This window comes from Mesoplodon mirus, assembly GCF_964341445.2.
Source record: "Mesoplodon mirus genome assembly, chromosome: 6".
Taxonomy (NCBI): Eukaryota; Metazoa; Chordata; class Mammalia; order Artiodactyla; family Ziphiidae; genus Mesoplodon; species Mesoplodon mirus.
Window position 1 is genome coordinate 104,304,275 of NC_138982.1, and position 24,991 is coordinate 104,329,265.

Below are 24,991 nucleotides of genomic sequence, written 5' to 3' on the forward strand. Positions count from 1 at the left end.
CTTCAGGGTGACAGCTAATCTAATTAACTAAGTAGCTATAATTAAATCCAATGTATTTGCTAAGGCAATGCTTCTCACACTCTAATATGTATGTGCATCACCTGGGGATCTCGTCAAAATGCAATTCATTAAGTGGGATGAGACCTGTGATTTTGCAGTCCTATCATGCTTCCAGGATCCTGCTGATCCAAAGATCACATTTTGAGCTGTCTAGTCCAAAAATTCGGAGGCTCAGAAAAATGAAGATTGCTTAGCTTAATTGCAGACCTACTGAATCTGAATCTCTATGGAATGAGCTCAGGAATCTGCAGTTTTAATAATCTCCCCCATGTGACTCCTGTACAGCTCAAAGGCTAAGTTACAAGGTCATCTCCAATCCCATTCCCAGGTCTTCCTTGTCATAGCTATGTGTCTTGAGAGTTGTTCTTTACAGATTTTGCGCTAATCCAAAAATGCAAATCAAATAGTGGAGGCAGAAGACAAAATGACAGGTTAGGTGAAAAATCGTTTTGGAAGAGTAGGACTCTCAAATCATCCATGAAGCTATGTATTCATTCTAAACAACAAAGCTGTGCTTTTATTTCCTCTGATGTAGACACCTTGGAGATTACATAAAATTTCTTGTAAATAAAGTACTTTTGTGCTACTAGCAATAGTGGGAGTGCTTGCCAGAGCATGTGAGTCTCTCACTTGGCTATCTCCAGCTTGACAATTTTCTCTTATTGACATTGCTTCCAACTGCCATTACTTGGCACCACATGGTGGGTGTTAAGTCATCGCCAGTAATTGCATGCTTCAGTAGAAGCTTAGATCCTGCATGCTCAGGAGAGTGTAAAAGCTGTCATGAAAATGTAAAAATAGAGACTCAAGCATGTGGATTCTCAAAAGATCTACATGTAGCTTCAAGAAGCAACATTTCAATCGAAGTGAACATGCTCCAAATTGAGCAGCTTTCTCCTAAAAATGTAAAGATTAAATGTACCCAGGTTAGTATTTTATGGAAACTTCACCCTCCTCCAAAGAAACATAAATTCAATGACTTCCTGAAAGTACAACTGTTGAAAGTAGCCCACAAACATATAAAGATAGACCTCATGTAGCATTTACCCTCCATTAATACTGCCTCCCTTCTTCCCAAAGGTAAGTCACTGACTAATATCAATCTGATTCACATGCTGGGCCTAGAAGTTTACTGCTGTGCAGATAGGTATGTTGAACATATTGAGATAGTTCTGAGAGGAAGTGATATTCTGAGTACCATTTCTTTCAGACATTACTTTCTGTTCTAATGAGCTCGATTTTAAGCATGGTGTGTTTTGTTGCTCAAAGCAGAATCTGGAAGTAAGTCAAGACTTCACAAATCCTGTACAGAGGTATGCAATTTAAAACTTTGACATTTTCAGAAATGTGTAAGGATTCAAGTCAAATTTAACTTATTCTAAATCACTCTGCCTGACCCTAGGGAAAATCAAATAAAGGAAGAATTCTTTGACATCGGGGAAAAGAAATAGTTATTGCTATATCTACATGAAGACATATATAGCAAAGATAAAAGGAAAGGAGAAAAGGGCAAAAAGGTTAAACAAGAAAAATGAATCTAACTAAATAGAATTCTAGTAAATTAAAAAGTTGAGCACTAAATTTTCTTAATGTACTTGATCCTAACTAAATAGCTCTTTACTTCTACTCCTAATTTTAGCTCTGTACTTCATTTTTTAAATGGAATGCTTTCTTTTAAGGTATGTTAATAAATGAAAATTTAATTCTGCTTTCACAGAAACAAAAATAGTAAATAATATTAGTTGTAAGATGCAAAATTAGGCACTGTGGAGACGAAATTATAAACAAGAAATTATACTCTCAATACTATGGCGATCTAATGCCTGGGAAGTGGGGAGAGGGTTAGATAACCCTACAAACACCTATATTAACAATCAGGTATAAGTGATGTAAGAGGGTAGAAAATGTTAATGTGGTTCAAAGTAGTGACATCACAGGGTTCGAAAATCAAGGACTGCTTCATGCAGTAGATGCTTTATGACTGGGACCCCGATGCTTGTGTAAGATTTTAGAAGGATTAATTTAAAAATTAAGAAGATTTATTAAAAACTACAACAAAAATATAAAGGTTGGAAAGCATAGAATGTGTTTGGCTGAATTATGTGTTTGGCTGAATTATGTAGGTTTGGTTTCCTTTTGGATTCATATAAGAAAGAAGTAGGGCTTCCCTGGTGGCGCAGTGGTTGAGAGCCTGCCTGCCAAGGCAGGGGACACGGGTTCAAGCCCTGGTCTGGGAAGATCCCACATGCCGCAGAGCAACTAGGCCTGTGTGCCACAACTACTGAGCCTGTGCGTCTGGATCTTGTGCTCCGCAACAAGAGAGGCCGCGACAGTGAGAGGCCCGCGCACCACGATGAAGAGTGGCCCCCATTTGCAGCAACTAGAGAAAGCCCTCACACAGAAACGAAGACCCAACACAGCCAAAAATTAATTAATTAATTTTTTAAAAAAAGAAAGAAAGAAGTGGATGGGCTTCCCTGGTGGCACAGTGGTTGAGAGTCCGCCTCCCGATGCAGGGGACATGGGTTCGTGTCCCGGTCCGGGAAGATCCCACATGCCGCGGAGCGGCTCGGCCCGTGAGCCATGGCCACTGAGCCTGCGCGTCCAGAGCCTGTGCTCCGCAATGGGAGAGGCCACAACAGTGAGAGGCCTGCATACCACAAAAAAAAAAAAAAACAAGACACAGAGGAAGAGAAAGCCAAGGAGGAATCAGATGGATGGGATAGATATTAATGAGATAGAAATTATAGAACTTGGTAACAGGTTGGATGAAAAGTTTAGGCACAGAGATAAAAAGTTTAGGCACAGAGATAAGCAAGAGGTATAGGAGAGGGAACCCATAACTGTCTCTAGGGTTTCGAGTTCAGATGACTTAAGAAAATAGAATATTTTTTCCAAAAAAAAAAATGTAAAATTGAAAAGTTAAATGTATAAATGGAACTTTTTCCATTTTAATTCATATTTTTAAAAGTTTGCCTCAGATTATTATTTTAATTTAACCATCTGCATAATTGCTTCAATTATCTACCTTCTATTTACTAACATACACGTAGTCTTTTTAAGATAAGATAAATGGATTACAGTATGTAGCACATACATAAATTGAAAATAAAGCAATGTCATAACAGAAGGTATTTCTATAATTATTGCTTAAATAAAATCATAGATTTATACTTTTAAGGCATAGTTATACAAATAAAATAAGGAAATACACATTTTTTTTTTAATTTATTTATTTATTTTTGGCTGTGTTGGGTCTTCGTTGCTGCGCGCAGGCTTTCTCTAGTTGTGGCGAGTCGGGGCTACTCTTTGTTGCAGTGTGCGTGCTTCTCATTGCAGTGGCTTCTCTTGTTGTGGAGCACTGGCTCTAGGCACACAGGCTTCAGTAGGTGCAGCACACTGGCTCAGTAGTTGTGGCAAACGGTTTTAGTTGCTCCACGGCATGTGGGATCTTCCCGGACCAGGGATCGAACCCGTGTCCCCTGCACTGGCAGGTGCATTCTTAACCACTGCACCACCAGGGAAGTCCCAGAAATACGCATGTTATTGGCTTTGCTTCACTAACCTTGCTTTAACAAATAAGATAAAAACAATAGGAACTGAGTTGACATATAAACAGACTGTATAAGAAATATTCCTCAAAAATTTTTGCCTCAATTTGTTTATATAATTTCAGTTTTTAGGCAATTTTACACATGTAAAAAACCTTTAATATAGTTTTATGTATGGGACATTTGTCATTGAACAACAAAATTCACTGAGATTGTACCATTATTAGTGCATTTTTATGACATAACAAAAGTTAGCAATTGTTTGGTTGATCAATAATTTTTTTCCTAAAATGTTTATGCTGTGTCAGGCACTGTGTTGGGATTAGAGGTGTCAACAGTGAAAAGAAAGCAGGTCCACTTTAAAGAAAGTTATTGTCTAAGAGGGTAGAAAAGCCATTTAACTAAAACAGTTTGAGAGCTCAGGACACAGTGCTGTCGTGGACAAAAGATGAGCACCTAACGCAGGTTTGATAGATCAAAGAAAGCTTCTTCAGCCTGATTGTAAGGGATAACTAGACCACCTAAAATAAATGAGGCAGACATGAAAGAGTTTCCTAGCCCAGAAGACGGCAGTGGGAAAAAGCTGGAGAGCACAAAGAGCTGTGGATGGTAATAAGGGAGAGGACTGTAAAGGAGAGGAGAATAATGAAAGGTTTATGTGCCCTGTGAAAGAATTTGGGATTTTACGCAGAAGAAAAAGAGTCATTAAAAAAGCAGGAAAAGGCATAATCACATGTGTGTGTTATAAAGATTACTCCAGGTGCAATGCAGAAAAGCAAACAGACTGGATTGAAAAGAGAAACTGGCTTTTAGGATATTGCAGAATATGAAAAGAGATACTAGTAGATTCAATTAAATAGTTAAAAGTGGATATAAATATGATATACTAAGACGTAGCAGAATTTGGTAAAGGAATAAATATGGGAGATAAGGAGATATAAGATAATATCAAGATCCTCAGATTGAGTAACCAGGAAGACAGTGATGGTATTCAATAAAATAGGGTAGGTAGGAAGAGAACAAGCCTGGGATTAATTGAACTTTATGTATATTGAACTCAAGATATCTAAGCTATCCAAATGGAGACATCCTGTAGGCAACTGGACACACAGGTTTGAAACAAAAAAGAAAGAGCTGGTCTAGAGATTAATCATCAGCACTATACATGGCATCTGAAATAAAGTAAGTGGATAAGATTGCTCAGTGATACTATTTAGATTGACAAAAAGAGAAGACAGAGGATGGAGCCTTGGATAATACTAAAATTTAAAGCGAAAGAATGTCACGGATAAAACAGGAAACTGAGAAGAGTGAAATGTGATGAAAACCAGAAGTGTTTTGAAGAGAGAATATATTAATGCTGCTGAGTGGTCAAGGATGGTAAGAACTGAAAAGTACCTACGGGACTCATTAGCAAGGATGTTATGACCAAACATGGAAAGAATGTATTTGTGGATTAATGGGGGCAAGTTAGTCTGCAGTGAATGAGAGAAGGTAAATTCCAGAAAGTAATTATAGACAACTCTTTTAGATAGAGTTAGGAAGATATTTAGAGAGGGACATAGAATAGGTAAAAGACTGTCTTAAGGAGGAAGAGACCTGGCATGGTAAATGCTCATTAGAAGTATGAGTAAAGAATGACTCTGAAGATACAGGATGGAATCAAAACACCCCCAAGTTAAATAATTAAATTTAAGGGAGAAAGTATTTTTTTCTTTATATGAAAAAGAAAATGATGGACTCAAATTTTTTCTTATCCAAGTGTATTCGTTTTCTATTCTATCACTACAAACTTAGCTGTTTATAACTACACAAATTTCTTATCTCACAGTTTTCATGGGCTGGACACTGGTTACCTGGGTCATTCCAGGGCCTGACAGAGTGAAATAAAGGTGTTGGCTGGGGCTCTGTTCTCATCTGGGTCCCACTCTTGTTGGCAGAATTCAGTTCCTTACAGCTGTGAAACTGAGGTCCCTGCTTTATTGCTGGTTGTCAGCCAGGTGTTGTGGTAGCAAACTACCTACTGTCCGTTTCATGTTGCCTGCTCCACAGTTCGCTTCCTCAGAGCCAGTGAGAAAACATCACTGCTACTTCAAATCTCTCCAACATCAGGAAGGGTCCAGTCTCTTTTAATGGCTCACCTGATTAGATCAGGCCCACCCAGGGTTATTTCCCCTGAGATTAACTCAAAGTCAACTGACTTGGACCTTAATTCCATCTGAGAAATGTCTTCACCTTTATCATATAATGTAATCTGATCACAGGAGTGACATACATTCTATTCACGGGTTGTTTCCATACCCATGGGTGGGAATAATACAGACTATATACTCCAGGAGGCAGGAATTTTGAGGGCCATCTCAGAATCCTGAGTAACATATCAAGAAAGCCATCATCCTAAATTTAAATATTTTTCTTTTCTTTCTGAAATGGAGGTTTGTTCACTCTTCACTTAATAAGTGTGTTCTCATCTCTAAATACATACATATACATACATATGTACTTACATCATTTTACATCTTTTATTGAAGTCCTTCCCAAAGGACTTTTTTAAAGAACAAAATCTAAAAGAAAAACAACTAGAAGTTTAATGTTTATTGAAAAAAGCAAGACCACTGAAAAATGGTGGGACCCTCCTAATGCAGAGTTAGGGGAAGAGTAGAATTACAGAGAGATCTCATTAGACTACACGGAGATCTAAATCATGGTATTCAATAAAAGTGAAAAAAAAAAGCAGATAATGGGAAAATAATGGCAATTCTTACAACTCTCTATCACAATTCTCCCCACCTGTCTTGATGAAATTGCCCTTGGGAAATTTTGCTTTAGGCTGACACTAACTGATGTCCCTCTTTGGGGCAGCACGGGCCCAGTGCATGAGGCAGCACTGGCTTTCCCTATTCCCTAAAGGTTTAGTTTCCATAAGCATACTCAGTTCTGGACTTTCTCAGGAAAAGAACAGAGTGTTGGGTACTCTTTGCCTTTTGAATTCTGGATCTCTTCATAAATGAGTGGAGACTAATCAGGTGGGAGTTAGGTATCTATTCATAATGGAATCTGATTCTACTCAGTATCAGCCCTCAAAAAAAAAATTACTTTCAAAGAGGGATGACACAAACTAGTTCCCACTTACTTTATTTTTCCAGTATTGTACAAAATTAAACTATAATAAAATTCAAATGACAAAATTGAGAAATGATGCAACAAATGTATCTTTTCTTGCATGCAATTTATACTGGAAATTGTAACACCTACCGAAAAAAAAAGTACATAACACAGCATTTCCCTCAGCAAATTTGTAAGATAATTAGATTCTAAGACTGTCTAAACACAGTGCCATTACCAATTAACAGTGTTTTCCAGGGGTGTGGAAAGAGGATGAGGGTGGAAATGCAAGTACAATTAAGACATTTTTGCCACACATGATCTAGAAAAATAATGTAAGATAGACAAGAGAAGGAAAAATAATAATCGCTACTAGTCATTGAATCCCCGTGTTGTTATAGCCATCAAAGTGGATACAGTTATCTACATTATCACAGGTGTTTGCAATGACCTTGCAAGGTAGACTTGCATCACTGTTTAAAATCTTGCAATAGGGAGAGACAAAAAGGTTAAGAAACTTATCCAGGGACACAGAAGGAGGGAGAGGCTGTAATGTGTCCCCAAGTTTAGCTGACTTCAAGGCCACTGCAATTGCTCATATATCACATTGCCTCTGGTGAGAAGGAGTGCCAGTGAGTCTGATGTCATATGTCTCCAGAGCACTGGAGTAGCACATGCTAAAATAACTTTAGATTCTTCTGAATGCTCATCTACCTTGTTTTTTAGAAAAATGCCACAAAACATAAAATGATTATGCCCTCTTGCCCGGCATACGATGAGGGTATGTCCTCAAACTGGTTTATTTTCATAATAGTTTTAATAACACAGATTTTTAAAAATAAACAACTTATCCATAAAAGATTTCTGTACCAGAAATTTTATAGCTGATTAAATTCTTGGATTTGGTCATTTCTTTTCTTTTGGTTAAAAATAAATAAGTAAAAAAGACCCCAGTTAAACTATGCTCTGAATAAATATTGCATAATATCTTAGTTTCTCAGGCTTCTTCCTAGGTTTTAGCTTGTACAAATCTGCACTTGTCTTCTTGAAAAAAATCATTATCTGAGGGAGAAAGAGACACACTACTTCAGCAACATACTTATGAGTATTGGGAACAACTCTATAGCTTTTGTGTTATTATATGTCGATATGACTGCTGTTTCCTCTAGTGTTTCTCTCCTTCCTTTTTGAGAAGCCAACATAAGAGACTACTGCCTGCGTGTCCAGAGCCAGAAACTCATTATGATAGCAGCCCTGCAAGGCAGTGCTGGGAATCAAACTGTGAAATTGTGATTCCTTGAGTGGAGTGTGGCAAGTGCTATGTACTGCTAGTTTTCTAATGGATTGAACCACACAATCACAGCAAACAGTAAGAAAACCCTGAGGTTGATTTTGTGTGTGTATTTATTTTAGTGGTATGCAAGGGAAAGATTAATCAGCGAGGGATATTTTTTAAAATGAATGTTTCCTTGGCTGAGGTCTGCTCTAACAGCTTTAATTGATGTTTGACATGTATTCTATTGTTTTATATTTTGATTTTTCTAAAGAATTCATTTTGACGGAGAGTTTGAGGAAAGAAAGGTTGGTGGAATTTGTCAGCTGAATTTTGCAAAATTTTATAATAAATCAGGTCTTTATTTATTCTTCCTCTTGGACAGTTTTAGGAATCAAGTGGCCAAAATAATGAACCCTCCCTTCTACTTATATTTTCCTGTAAAAATTATATAAGAAAACAAGATAAATAGCTTAATAGCAATATAGTGTCATTCCTTATACTGAACCCATATATGTACAAAGGGAATTGTGGAGCTCAAGAACTATTTGATGTAAGCTGCAAACCTGGATGATTTAATGAATAATACCTCAACTTGCAACTTCAAAGAAACTCATCTCAAGCTATGACTGCCTAAAGTGAGTAAATTTATGTAAATTGGTCCCTACTTGTTATTTTATATTTGTTCTTATAACAAAGAGGAAAAACTTGCATGTGACGGAGTTAAACTTGCATATAATTTTAGGTCAGACAATAGTGTCTTGGTTTGGTATAGGCCATGAGATGTTAGAAAAACTAGCATAACTTAAAGGAACACACATTAAATACTTATACGCATTTAAATGTGAAGAGAAACCAAAGAGAACTGCCACATATCTGAATCATCTCAGTCATTCTTTCCTAATTTTTTCCCCCTCTCTCTGCCATGCGTCTTTCTAAGTCAGGTTCTCCGCTAAAGATCCCTCCTGCCTTTTCTTTCTCCTTGATCTTCTCTCAGGCTCTAGAACAGGGATTGGAAAGATGCTAGTTGTTGTTTGCCAGGTCATATGCCAACACAGAGAAGATAAAGTTTGTTTGGGGAGTTGGAGAAAAATGTTATTTCTTATAGGTCACTTCCCCCAAAAGATGATTGATGAGAGGTAATCAGATAACCTAGAACTTAGCCTCAGAATAATGGACAGATATTTGGGCTTCAGCCTCCTTCCAACACCTGTGAGCAGAAATACTCTCCACATATTCTCCACAGGTACTACTGCTTGGGGGTGGGAGGTGGGGGATGGAAGGGGCTGCTCTACTCCTCAGTACACATTTATGATTCTCAAAATTTAACGCCTGTGTCCAAAGCCAGTTTTATCAGTGGGTTTTTGTCCTATTTAACAAAATTCCATTAAAAAATAAATATCCTTAAAAAAATGGATAAATCTCTCAAAATATATTATTTAAAAGAAAGGTTACAACAGGTAAAATAAGAGCTAACATTGTTCATCATTGCCAAGTGTATTTTAAAACACCATTTTATCAGTGGAAATTACTGCAAAAACAGAAATGAAATAGCATAATAATTCAAATTACACCTATGTACACACATATATGCATGTGTATATATATTATATATTTATGTATTAAAAATGCTACATCATAGATACAAAGGAAGGAGTTATTTTAAAATGGAGTGTGATAACTGCTGAGGAATTTGGAGAAACAAATATAAACCAAATATAACCTCACAATGTATACCATTATATATTATAATATGTAAATTCCATATGCATAAAAGAGCTATTTTATATTATATAAAAATTTCTTTATATTATGTAAAAATATATAAAATGATAAAAATAATGATTTTATAAGAGGGAAGACAGATCCAGATAAATATCTGCAGCAAATTTTATATATAAAAAATAATATATAATGTATGGACACCAAGGGTGGAAAGCGGAGGGGGTTGTGGTGGTGGTGTGATGAATCGGGAGATTGGGATTGACATGTATACACTAATATGTATAAAATGGATAACTAATAAGAACCTGCTGTATAAAAAAATAAAATAAAATTCAAATATTCAAAAAAATTAAGAATATATAAATATATACTCTATAAAAAGCATATGGAAATTAGTATGAAAAGTAACACTAAAATAAAAAATGATATGAACAATTTGAGTTAAACTTAATAAAGTAAAATATCTATATAAAACTGTTCAACTCTGCTAGTTCTCAAAAGAACACACTGAAATAAGAGTAGTGTGCCTTTTTAAAACCAATACAATGAGGGAATTTGGTAATCAAGCTGGCACTCTCATACATAACATAAAAATAATAAACTGGCAGATTCATTTTGGAAAAATGATTTTTCAGTATATTTCAAGACATATAAAATGATTGTACCCTTTAACCCAATTATCTCACTTTTGGTAAGAAGATAAAGGAAATAAAGAAAATAATAAGAAAAAATGAGACGTTAATACACATGAAAATATTTATTATAACAAATATAAAGCCATTAAAATTATGAGGATTCTATAACACAGAAAAATAATTATTAAAACATTAAATGAAAAAAGAAACAATTATATCTATTTAATTATAAATATATAGAAGTCGTGCCTAGATGGTAACTATATGGGAAAAAGAACACTTAAACGAGTTTGACTTGTTAAATCTTTGACTGTGGGTCATTTTAACGCATTGTATTTTGAACCAATCATTACATATTATTTATCTAGCAAAAATAATTTCTTCAAAGTAAAATTTCCTGGCAGAGAGTAATAAAAACCCTAGTGGTTTCTCACTGTCCATTCTCATTTTTCATAAAAATTTTATTTGGGAATAAGGCAACATGTCCCAATCTCCTTTGTAGCCAGGTCTGGGCATGTGCCTAAGTTCTGGCCAATATGCTGTGAGTAGGGTCCTGGCCAATACCCTGTGAGTAGGGGCCCTCTGTGGCAGCTTCCTGAATCCTATCTTAACAGACAGCTGTCACATGTTCCTTCCTCCTGCTACTAGGTTACAGATGCCAACTTGGACAAGGGCCAGTCTAGAGTGACAAAGCAGGGTGAACTGAAGGAGCCTGGGTCCTTCAAGACAATGCAGAGCAGAGTCGTACTCCAGCCCTGGTTTGCCCATCTCTGGCCTTTCTGTACATAAAAGAGAGTGAGCAATAAACTATCTTGCATAAACCACTGTTAGTTTTCACTTTTCTATTACTCACAGAAGAATCTTAACCTACTAAATACAGAGACGGTTACCCCAAAAGCCAGTTGGCTGTAATACTTAAGCCATAATCAGTTGATAATCGCTGACAGCAAGGTAGAGACAACAATCTAAGGGCAGTAGGACACTAAAATGGTTGCCAAGATTGACCCTAGGGCATTCAAATTAACTGACTAGCTCTAGGCAGTTAATCCCTCCATGCCAAGCATTCTATAATGGGGTGATATCACCCCAAGGGAATGAAAATTGGCTCTTGGGGGGGGACAAAAAATGTTAGATATTACAACGGTTTATGGCTCTCCAACATGCCATATACATAAAGGGACATACAATATATCTGTGGTATTAACATTTCATGGGGGCGGGGCTAGCATTTAGGAAAAAAAGGTCTAAAATTGTTCCTTAGGAGGGTGATAATGAAAAAAAAAAAAGACTGAGGAACACTGCTCACTCTGAAATGTCCTTTCCTGCCTGTTCTATCAAATGAACCCTACTTATTCTTTTAGGTGCCATAGCTTCCCCAATTTTTAACAACTTGTCACATTGTTTTGTTAGTGATTGTTTATTTTTCCATCTCTCCCACTAGATTTTCAGCAGATTATAAAATGATTATGACTTTCAGTTCTCCATCTATTACACGTTGCTTGGCACCTATTAATAGCACAAGAAATATGAATGGCTGAATGAGCACCTCAGGGACATTTTTCCTTTAAGTCCAAAGCTCCAGCAATTCTCACTTTATAATGGACACAATTCTCCCTCTGCTTGGGTGGTGACAAACTAAGACAAGCACTGAGAACATACAGCATTTCTCAAACAATATGTTGAACAACTAGGTAAAAGAATCCAATTCAGCCACAGGAACACCTTGTTCCTACTTAATTGTACCAATTTAAGTTTTCCTTAAAAAAAAATTAAAAGCTTTAACCTTCTTCATATTCATTGCGACTTATCATTTTCCTTTTTAATTTCAAACTTCAAGTTGACTTGAAATCTGCTGTTGTTTTAACAATAGGGCAGAGTTTGATATTTGGAATTTATACAAACATTTCTGAAAAGGCCACAGCTAAAGAGAATCTAAGCTTTTCCAGTTTACAGGAAATATCACAAACATTAATTACGAACTCAAGACTGTTTGCTAGTGGTTAATTCTACCAGCGTCGTCCCATCACATAGAATAATTCCATTTAAACAATAGTTACTGAGCACCTACTTCATGTGAAGTGTTCAGCAAGGTCTATAGGGGATTTAGAGTGAAATAGAACATAGCCCAGCTTCACAATTCTTACCTTCCACTTGAGAAACTATCATGTGAGGTAACATAGTTTAAGTGTTATGAACAATATACATATAGATGTTTGAGAATTTGAGAAAGAACATAAAATTCATGCAAATAAGGTCTCATGGATATGTTGGCTTTTGAGATGTGTTTTAAAGGAGGAATAGGATTATAATAGAAGGAGATGGGGACAAGGTATTAGAGGCAGTGAATAGCACAGAAACAAGAAAGCACATAATACTTTCCAAGAACAGTGCATGATCTACATTTGATTTGCATGCATGTTAAATTTGAGAAACACTTGGATAGGGGCCCTGTAGCAAAGTGAAAGAAAAGACTATAGCAAGGTAGTCTGGAGCCATTTCCTAGAGAAATTATTACGCTTTGACCAAAAAAAAAAAAAAAAAAAGAAAGAAAACAAAACACTGTTAGCTAGTGGGACCACTGTCAGCATTTGACCATGTGAGCCAGAGATATGCTTTAGCATAACATATTTGCAGGGTAATTTACAAAGACTTTCAGAGGTAAGAAGACCAACAGTTCACTCTTACAGTGGTCTGGAAAGAGATGAATTAGGATTGCAGGAGAGAAATGCATAATTGAGGATGGATGAGAGAACATTTCAGAAGTAAAATCTGCAAGTCTTGACAACTCTATGAATGTCAAGGATAGGGGAATGATATATAATAAGGAAAAATTATTCCTAGACTTTGAGCCTAAGTAACTAGGAGAAAGATGTGACATTAACAGAAAGAAGAAAATAAGGAGGGCAAGCTGGTTTAGGATGTTGAGGAAATAATGAATTCAGATTTGGACATATTAAACCTGGTATACCAGCAAACATCAAAATGGACCTATTTAACAGGCAGTTATAAATGCAGTTTCAGTAGTTGGAAAAAAGCTGAAAATGCCAGAAATCATGTATGCTGGGATGATTGTTGAATATGTGGAAATGTTTGAAAATAGAAAAAGCATGGGGATATAAATTAAAAGAATCAAGGAAAGAAACCTAGAGATTGCTAATTTTAAGAGAGAGGAGTAAAAAACAGTAAAAAGCCCACAGGATGTGTAGAGAAAACCAGAGCAGCCTATGCCACTAAGACAAGGAAAAGTTCGCATTTCTAAGAATCAGCCAGCATGGCAAGGCTGCCAAAGGGTCAGGAAAAAGGATAATATTTTATCACAACTTAAATCAATTTTGGTAATAAAACACTCATTACTATTTTAATTAAAGCTCTCATAAACTGGTATCATCTGTTTTTTCAAAATATTTCTAAAGTCCATAGAGTAAATGTAATGCAAAGCAACATGAATGTATTATGGAACAAATAATGCAACAATATTAACATATTTCATTTTATTTGGTATTGTATCCATGACTCTAAAAAATCAGTTATACAAACAGTAATATGTATTTTCTGCATATAACTTTAGAGGATCCATATTGGTAACTCAGTATTTCTGAAACCATTAATAGTCCAGGAATTTTTTTTCATTGTTGTTACATGGATTATAATTTAAATAAACTCACATCCTGAGTACAGTTACAAAAAATATCAGCTGTGAACTTGCTTTTTGAACACTAGAAAGTCTTAACTTCTCTGGTCTCTGCTCTTTTCACTGTTATACACCACAGGGGCTGGTGAAATCTCTAAGGAACCTTCCTAACTTGATACATATTCTAATATATTCCTGAAATACTGTTTTAACCAATTAACTTCCTTAATATACAGAAGTGGGTCTGATTAAAGAAGTGAAAGCTACAAGATGAAGAACAATATGACAAACTATGCGTCTCACATACATAGCAAGAAGGGTGCATTAAGTTCAAAATACGTTATTGTAGAGAAGCTCCAGATATATGAGACAGGAAATTTATCAGCCATGCTCTTTTGCCCCAGGGAGGGACAGACTGGAATAGCAACATTATTCTTAAAACAACATTGTTTTAAGAAAAATATTAGGCAAAAACAGAGATCTTCTACTGGGGAATATCCTGCAAATATTAACAAAGAGTATATCAGAACTCAGCCACTGTTAAAAATCAGCATTTCATCCTTTTAAAAAATAGGTAACACACACCTAGGTCTTTCAAGGATCTTCTCTCATTCCAAAGATACTTGGCTAAATTCAACACTCAAGTACTTAGGAGTCACTTAAAAGAATCTCTGCCAGGAAGATGAATGGTTGTCCACTCCCAACACCACCACATACCATAGGAGGCCTCGACATCAGGGCCTGCATTTTAGAAATCTCTCATTCCACAGCAGGTTATGAAGCTCACTTTGAGCATATGTGAAAGACTGTTTCAAGGGGGGAATCTACCATCTATTCTCAAATGTGTTCAGTGACTTACAGAAAAATGTTAAACCAAAGCTGGATTTTTTCCTTAGCTTCTAATTCTTAATAGCAGAAGAAGATAAAGAGGCTAACTGGACTAATTCATCAGAATAAATAATAAATGATAAGCAAATGCATTGCTGGTTAACCTCATAGCTTTTGTTAAACACAGTACCTGTTCAATTTATAGAAAAATTTGAAAGAGCTGATTGGCCTTAGTTACTAATGAATTATTTTTAGCGAATAAAGAAGACCAGATAAGATACTTTATTTTACTAACTACATATTTACTTTTTAAATTTTTGTTTTACCAGCTTTCATAGTATTTAAAACAGTGAAAAGGATTATTTAAGGTTTAATTTAGATGCATAAAAATACTTTAGACTTTAGACCTTACATAAAAGTTGCAGATTAATTGAATGTCCATAAATTCAATCTTTTTTCCCCAAACTGTGTTCAAATAAGAATAATACTGTCCCTGAAAAATAATGTAATTTATCCTTGCTACTGCTGCAAACTTTTACAAACATATATGTAAAGGGATAAGGCAGGGATAGGGGTACTATGCTCTGCTGGTGGATGTGTAAACCAGTAAATTTTTCTGGAGGACAATTTGAAACTTGGCATCAAAATCACTAAATATATAGTTGAATAATAATTCTACTTTCCTAAAAAAATAATCATGGTTATAGAAAACATTCTAATACAGAAGGGTTTTTTGAGGCCATATTCATAATAGAAAATAAATAAGACAGCAAACTCACTGTCCAATAAAAATAGCATATTACTTAAATTATGAGCCTGATGTTATATGCCCATATACTGGACTTTTATGAAATCATTAAAATGTTGTATAGTATGCTAAAAGAGGGAAAATACTTATGTATACTTTTAAATTACTTTAAAAGATAAGACAGTATTATTAGTTTTATACATTATATATTTATATATTATACATTTTAGTTTATATATTTACATATATTTTATATTCAGTATTATTCCATTTTTATAAATAACATTTATATATTTCATATATGCACTGAGAATCTAGTTTGGAAAGGTTTTATGAGAGACACTATCAGTCACTTCATATTGTGGGTGGAAATAATTCATCCTGGAGCAATTCATTGTGAAAAATACTGATATGGTAATTCTATCACATTTTTAATTAGCTGAAATAATTCTATAAAGAGATACTCCCCTTTTCTACCATTTGGTCAGCCAGTGGTACAGTTCATATAAGAAGGCAACATAAATGCCTTATTCTTTCCTTTTATATATCATTTCTCAAGATATGTATTAATTCCCTTACATCTCCAAAAGGGTGACTAATTTTTACATCGTTATAAACCCATGAATTTAAACAAACTGTATAGATTTGAATACATGTATGTCTTATGCTTACTCAAGTTCATACTGTCCAATATTTAGCCAGTGAGAAACCCTTCAAGGTAACGCCTAATTCCTTTGGATGTGATCCTAAAAATTGTCTGATAGCTCCCTTGCTACCTGGTATAACAAGATTTTTCAAACTCATACATTTCCAGTCCTACATGTAGAATCAGCTATTTCCCCATTTCTCTTACAAGTTATAAGGTATTTCAAGACACAATTTGGTCAGCAAAAATATGTGTTGTGACTGGGTTAGTCATTGTTTCCAGGCCTTTTCAGTGGAAATATATATATATATATATATATATATATATATATATATATATATGTAGCAAAGATATAGCAAATATATATATACAGCAAATATATATAGGAAATCTATAGCAACTATATATAAAAAATAATATATAAAAATATATATTGCAATTATCTATGTATATATACACATACATATATACGTAAATACAGTCACAACTACATTGGTTTTGTTTAATCTCTTCTACATTACATTTGTATCTTTTCTCTCATGCTAAGAATCTTGGTTCTCAAGCACAAAGGAGATGCCCTTGTTTTATCCCACATTATACACAGATTATTCTCAGAATAGTAATACCAATAAAACACCACCAATAATAATTATAAAAAACAATTTTATCTTATATAGGCTATTCCCTTCTCTATCTCCATTTTTATTTTTGTATGACAGGTATATTTTCAGAGCATATAGATATTACATACCATACTCTCTCCTTTTTAACCCTCCTTTATTCCTAGGTTTATATATTCTTATCACTGTTACATATGTCAATGTCACCCTAGTCATTCTGGTCATCTGAAGTTCACTCTGCAGCAGATTCCTCCGAGATGTTCTCATAAGAAATTACCAATATCCCTGAGTTCCTGTATATTGACAAAAGTTTGTACCTGATTTATGTATAATTTTGCTGAATATAAAGTTCTTATTTCTACATTTCCTCTCTTGGTTACATTTAATATATGTCTTCATTATTTTCTGGTGTGAAGCACTGCTGTCAAAAAGTATGATGATGGGAGAGAGGAGGAACCAAAATGGCAGAACAGAAGGACGTGCTCTAACTCCCTCTTGCAAGAACACCAGAATCACAACTAACTGCTGGACAATCATCAACAGGAAGACACTGGAACTCACCAAAAAAGATCCCCACATCCAAAGACAAAGGAGAAGCCACAATGAGAAGGTAGGAGGGGCGCAATCACATTAAAATCAAATCCCATAACTGCTGTGTGGGTGACTCACAGACTGGAGAACACTTATACCACAGAAGTCCACCCACTGGAGTGAAGGTTCTGAGCCCCACACCAGGCTCCCCAACCTGGGGGTCCGGCAATGGGAGGAGGAATTACTAGAGAATCAGACTTTGAAGCCTAGTGGGAACTGACTGCAGGACTTCAACAGGACTGGGGGAAACAGAGACTCCACTCTTGGAGGGCACACACAAAGTAGTGTGCACATCGGGACCCAGGGGAAGGAGCAGTGACCCCAGGGGAGACTGAACCAGACCTACCTGCTTGTGTTGGAGGGTCTCCTGCAGAGGCGGGCGGAGTGGGGGGTGCTATGGCTCACCGTGGGGACAAGGACACTGGCAGCAGAAGTTCTGGGAAGTACTCCTTGGCGTGAACCCTCCCAGAGTCTGTCATTAGCCCCACCAAAGAGCCCAGGTAGGCTCCAGTGTTGGGTTGCCTCAGGAAAAACAACCAACAGGGAGGGAACCCAGCCCCACCAATCAACAGTCAAGCGGATTAAAGTTATACTGAGCTCTGCTCACCAGAGCAACACTCAGGTCCAACCACCACCAGTCCCTCCCATCAGGAAACTTACACAACCCTCTTAGATAGCCTCATCCACCAGAGGGCAAAGAGCAGAAGCAAGAAGAACTATAATACTGCAGCCTGTGGAACAGAAACCACATTTACAGAAAGATAGACAAGATGAAAAGGCAGAGGGCTATGTACCAGATGAAGGAACAAGATAAAACCCCAGAAAAACAACTAAATGAAGTGGAGATAGGCAACCTTCCAGAAAAAGAATTCAGAATAATGATAGTGAAGATGATCCAGGACCTCAGAAAAAGAATGGAGGCAAAGATAGAGAAGATGCAAGAAATGTTTAACAAAGACCTAGAAGAATTAAAGAACAAACAAACAGAGATCAACAATACACTAACTGAAATGAAAACTACACTAGAAGGAATCAATAGCAGAAAAACTGAGGCAGAAGAACGGATAGGTGACCTGGAAGACAGAATGCTGGAATTCACTGCTGCAGAACAGAATAAAAAAAAAAGAAGGAAAAGAAATGAAGACAGCCTAAGAGACCTCTGGGACAACATTAAATGCAACAAAATTCGCATTATAGGGGTCCCAGAGGGAGAAGAGAGAGAGAAAAGACCAGAGAAAATATTTGAAGAGATTATAGTTGAAAACTTCCCTAATATGGGAAAGGAAATAACCACCCAAGTCCAGGAAGCACAGTGAGTCCCATACAGGATAAACCCAAGGAGAAACATGCCGAGACACACAGTAATCAAATTGGCAAAAATTAAAGACAAAGAAAAATTATTGAAAGCAGCAAGGGAAAAATGAAAAATAACATACAAGGTAACTCCCATAAGGTTAACAGCTGATTTCTCAGTGGAAACTCTACAAGTCAGAAGGGAGTGGAATGATATACTTAAAGTGATCAAAGGGAAGAACTTACAACCAAGATTACTCTACCCAGCAAGGATCTCATTCAGATTTGATGGAGATATCAAAAGCTTTAAAGATAAGCAAAAGCTAAGAGAATTCAGCACCACCAAACCAACTCTACAACAAATGCTAAAGGAACTTCTCTAAGTGGGAAACATAAGAGAAGAAAAGGATCTATAAAAACAAACCCAAAACAATTAAGAAAATGGTCACAGGAGCATACATATCGATAACTACCAAAAGACACAGGCTTGCTGAATGGATACAAAAAAAAGACCCATATATATGCTGTCTACAACAGACCCACTTCAGACCTAGGGACACATACAGACTGAAAGTGAGGGAATGGAAAAAGATATTCCATGCAAATGGAAATCAAAAGAAAGCTGGAGTAGCTATACTCATAGCAGATAAAATACACTTTAAAATAAAGAATGTTACAAGAGACAAGGAAGGACACTACATAATGATCAAGGGATCAATCCAAGAAGAAGATATAACAATTATAAATACATATGCACCCAACAGAGGAGCACCTTAATACATAAGGCAACTGGTAACAGCTATAAAAGAGGAAATCAACAGTAACACAATAATAGTGGGGGACTTTAACGCCTCACTTACACCAGTGGACAGATCATCCACAATGAAAATAAATAAGGAAACAGAAGCTTTGAATGACACAATAGACCAGATAGATTTAATTGATATTGATAGGACATTCCATCCAAAAACAGCAGATTACACTTTCTTCTCAAGTGCACACGGAACAATCTCCAGGACAGATCACATCTTGGATCACAAATAAAGCCTCAGTATTTTTAAGAAAACTGAAATCATATCAAGTATCTTTTCTGACCACAATGCTATGAGATTAGAAATCAATTACAGGGAAAGAAACGTAAAAAACAGAAACACATGGAGGCTAAACAATATGTTACTAAACAACCAAGAGATCACTGAAGAAATCAAAGAGGAAATAAAAAAATACCTAGAGACAAATGACAATGAAAACACGATGATCCAAAACCTACGGGATGCAGCAAAAGCAGTTCTAAGAGGGAAGCTTATAGCTATACAAGCCTACCTCAAGAAACAAGAAAAGTCTCAAGTAAACAATCTAACCTTACACCTGAAGGAACTAGAGAAAGAAGAACAAACAAAACCCAAAGTTAGCAGAAGGAAAGAAATCATAAATATCAGAGCAGAAATAAATGAAATAGAAACAAAGAAAACAATAGCAAAGATCAATAAAACTAAAAGCTGGTTCTTTGAGAAGATAAACAAAATTCATAAACCATTAGCCAGACTCAAGAAAAAGAGGGAGAGGACTCAAATCAATAAAATTAGAAATGAAAAAGGAGAAGTTACAACAGACACTGCAGAAATACAAAACATCCTAAGAGACTACTACAAGCAACTCTATACCAATAAAATGGACAATGTGGAAGAAATGGACAAATTCTTAGAAACGTATAACCTTCCAAGACTGAACCAGGAAGAAATAGAAAATATGAACACACCAATCACAAGTAATGAAATTGAAACTGTGATTAAAAATCTTCCAACAAACAAAAGTCCAGGACCAGATGGCTTCACAGGTGAATTCTATCAAACATTTAGAGAAGAGCTAACACCCATCCTTCTCAAACTTTTCCAAAAAATTCCAGAGGAAGGAACACTCCCAAACTCATACTATGAGGCCACCATCACCCGGATACCTAAACCAGACAAAGATACTACAAAAAAAGAAAATTACAGGCCAATATCACTCATGAATATAGATGCAAAAATCCTCAACAAAATACTAGCAAACAGAATCCAACAACACGTTAAAAGGATCATACACCATGATCAAGTGGGATTTATTCCAGGGATGCAAGGATTCTTCAATATATGCAAATCATTCAATGTGACACACCATATTAACAAATTGAAGAATAAAAACCATATGATCATCTCAACAGATGCAGAAAAAGCATTTGACAAAATTCAACACCCATTTATGATAAAAACTCTCCAGAGAGTGGGCATAGAGGGAACCTACCTCAACATAATAAAGGCCATATATGACAAACCCACAGCAAACATCACTCTCAATGGTGAAAAACTGAAAGCATTTCCTCTAAGATCAGGAATGAGACAAGGATGTCCACTCTCACCACAATTATTCAACACAGTTTTGGAAGTCCTAGCCACGGCAATCAGAGAAGAAAAAGAAATAAAAGGAATACAAATTGAAAAAGAAGAAGTAAAACTGTCACTGTTTGCAGATGACATGATACTATACATAGAGAATCCTAAAGATGCCACCAGAAAACTACTAGAGCTAATCAATGAATTTGATAAAGTTGCAGGATACAAAATTAATGCACAGAAATCTCTTGCATTCCTATGCACTAATGATGAAAAATCTAAAAGAGAAATTGTGGAAACACTCCCATCTACATTGCAACAAAAAGAATAAAATACCTAGGAATAAACCTACCTAGGGAGACAAAAGACCTGTATGCAGAAAACTATAAGACACTGATGAAAGAAATTAAAGATGATACCAACAGATGGAGAGATATACCATGTTCTTGGACTGGAAGAATCAATATTGTGAAAATGACTATACTACCCAAAGCAATCTACAGATTCAGTGCAATCCCTTTCAAATTACCAATGGCAGTTTTTACGGAACTACAACAAATCATCTTAAAATTTGTATGGAGACACAAAAGACCCCGAATAGCCAAAGCAGTCTTGACAGAAAAAACTGGAGCTGGAGGAATCAGAGTCCCTGACTTCAGACTATACTACAAAGCTACAGTATACAAGACAATATGGTACTGGCATGAAAACAGAAATATAGATCAATGAAACAAGAGAGAAAGCCCAGAGATAAACCCACGGACCTACGGTCAACTAGTCTATGACAAAGGAGGCAAGGATATACAATGGAGAAAAGACAGTCTCTTCAATAAGTGGTGCTGGGAAAACTGGACAGCTACATGTAAAAGAATGAAAGTAGAACACTCCCTAACACCATACAAAAAAATAAACTCAGAATGGATTAAAGACCTAAATGTAAGACGGGACACTATAAAACTCTCAGAGGAAAACACAGGAAGAACACTCTTTGACATAAACCACAGCCAAGATCTTTTTTGATCCACCTCCTAGAGTAATGGAAATAAAAACAAAAATAAACAAATGGAACCTAATGAAACTTCAAAGCTTTTGCACAGTAAAGGAAACCATAAACAAGACAAAAAGACAACCCTCAGAATGGGAGAAAATACTTGCAAATGAATCAATGGACAAAAGATTAATCTGAAGAATATATAAACAGCTCATGCAGCTCAATATTAAAGAAACAAACAACCCAATCCAAAAATGGGCAGAAGACCTAAATAGACATTTCTCCAAAGAAGACATACAGATGGCCAAGAAGCACATGAAAAGCTGCTCAACATCATTAATTATTAGAGAAATGCACATCAAAACTACAATGAGGTATCACTTCACTCCATTTAGAATGGGCATCATCAGAAAATCTACAAACAACAAATGCTGAAGAGGGTGTGGAGAAAAGGGAACCCTCTTGCACTGTTGGTGGGAATGTAAATTGATACAGCCACTATGGAGAGCAGTATGGAGGTTCCTTAAAAAATTAAAAATAGAATTACCATATGATCCAGCAATCCCACTACTGGGCATATACCCAGAGAAATCTATAATTCAAAAAGACATATGCACCCCAGTGTTCATTGCAGCACTATTTACAATAGCCAGGTCATGGAAGCAACCTAAATGCCCATCGACAGACGAATGGATAAAGAAGACGTGGTACATATATACAATGGAATATTACTCAGCCATAAAAAGGAATGAAATTGAGTCATTTGTTGAGACGTGGATGGACCTAGAGACTGTCATACAGAGTGAAGTAAGTCAGAAAGAGAAAAAAAATCATATATTAACGCATGTATGTGGAACCTAGAAATATGGTACAGATGAAGTGGTTTGCAGGACAGACGTTGAGACACAGATGTAGAGAACAAACGTATGGACACCAAGGGGGGAAAACTGCAGTGGGGTGGGGATGGTGGTGTGCTGAATTGGGCGATTGGGAGTAACATGTATACACTGATGTGTATAAAATTGATGACTAATAAGAACCTGCAGTATAAAAAACCAAACAAAAAAAACAACTAACACTAAACTTTGTTTGGGTTATTGGTATGGAAATATGTTAATATAAATGTTTCAGACATTACATGAAATTTCTAAAAATCTTATATGTTCTGGTATAATGTTATAAGTCATAATTCTAGTTATTACTTTAAAATGTATATCTCAGAACTAAAAAAAAAAAGTATGATGATGATATAATTTCTCTTATAAGTTATACACTCTTTGTCCGGATGCCCAAAGGATTTTTCTTTCTTTCAAGTCCAGGAGTTTTTCTAAAATAGGTCTTGATGATAGCCTTTCTATGTTGGTATTCTTGAGTATACAATGTGTTCTTTCAATAAGAATTTAACATCTCTTTTTTAACCTCCAGATAAACTTTCTTGAATTACAGTTTTGAGTATTGGTTCTTTCCTTGCTTTGGTTTTCTTTTTTCAGATATTCCTATCAACTGTGTGTTATATCTTCTTTGCTTATCTCCAATGTTCCTTTTTCCTTTTGGATTTTAATTTTTTTTTAACTTTAACATTTCATTTTTATTAAAACATTATTTGCTGTTTTTATGGCCCCATCCAATACAATTTTTTTATGTCTACTTCTTTCTTGAGTTCCATGACCTTATTTCTGACTTTTTCTAATTCTGATGTATGTCATTCATTTATATCTTGCATTACATCTTAATGTCTTTAAACTTGCTTTCAAATAGCAGGTTATAATTTTTATCTGTTTTATAGGCAGATCATTTTAGCATGCTTTCACCTTTAGTCTCTTTGCATCTTCATAATTTTTAATGGGATTTAGAACAACACTTTTTTGTTGTTCATTTTTATGTGAAATTATTTTCCTGAGCTTTTAGAAGGGATCTTGGTTCAAATGGCATTTTCTAACTTCACAGGGCTCCTTCTTCTAGTACTAGTGTGTAGTATTTAAAAAATATGGTCACTTGCTTTCTGAGATTTTCTGGTTCTGTTTTCCTTTTCCACTTTTACATGGACATGCCTTTCTTGTTATTGTCCCTATCCTGACCAATTTTGATTCTACTCCTAACAGTTTCTCCCCAGTCTGGAACCCTCACCAGGAAGGAAATCCTGGTTAATCAGTGTCAAGAGCTCATGGGGGTTAGCCAACCCCAGACCCTTAAATGCACTCACCCACTACAGGAACAGGAGAAACCCTTCCACTTTTAGCTGTTATTCTCTAATGGATGCATCACTCTTTCCAGTGATACTTATTGGCTATTTTGTCAGTTCCTATCTCAGGTCCTTCAGTCACCCTGTTATTTCCTTTTGCTTCTTCCGATGAAGATGTTGCTGCTATGCAGGTTTTGTGGCTGTTGGTGATTTGTTTCCACCATTTATACTAAGGTTCAAGGGAATAGCTTGTGACATAGTTTTGTTATAAATATTGACTATGAGTTTTTTTGTTTTTCTTTCTAGTTGTCACTATATTCCCAGAATTTCCCAAGACATACTACTTTTAGACACAGATATAGGTACAGCTATAGCTACAGATGTAGATACAGATGCAAATAGAGTATAGGAAAAGATACAGCTATATATATAAAATATATAAATATGTGTACATAAAAATGACTAGCAGAAAAGCACTGAAATATATATATTAGCAGATTGATGAGATTATGGATGAATTTTTTTTTGCTTTGATAACAGTTCTTTTTTTTTTTTTAAGTCACATAATAAAAACAAAACCCAAAGCTAGTACTTAGAGGTTTAAGAGAATTGCTATCATCTGCTCAGGGGTGTGTGGGAACGGTCCTTTTTCAGGTGCCATCAACATCTAAACCCCAGTCACATTAAATTCAATTATCTTTCTTTCTTGCTCAACATCATTAATTATGAGAGAAATGTAG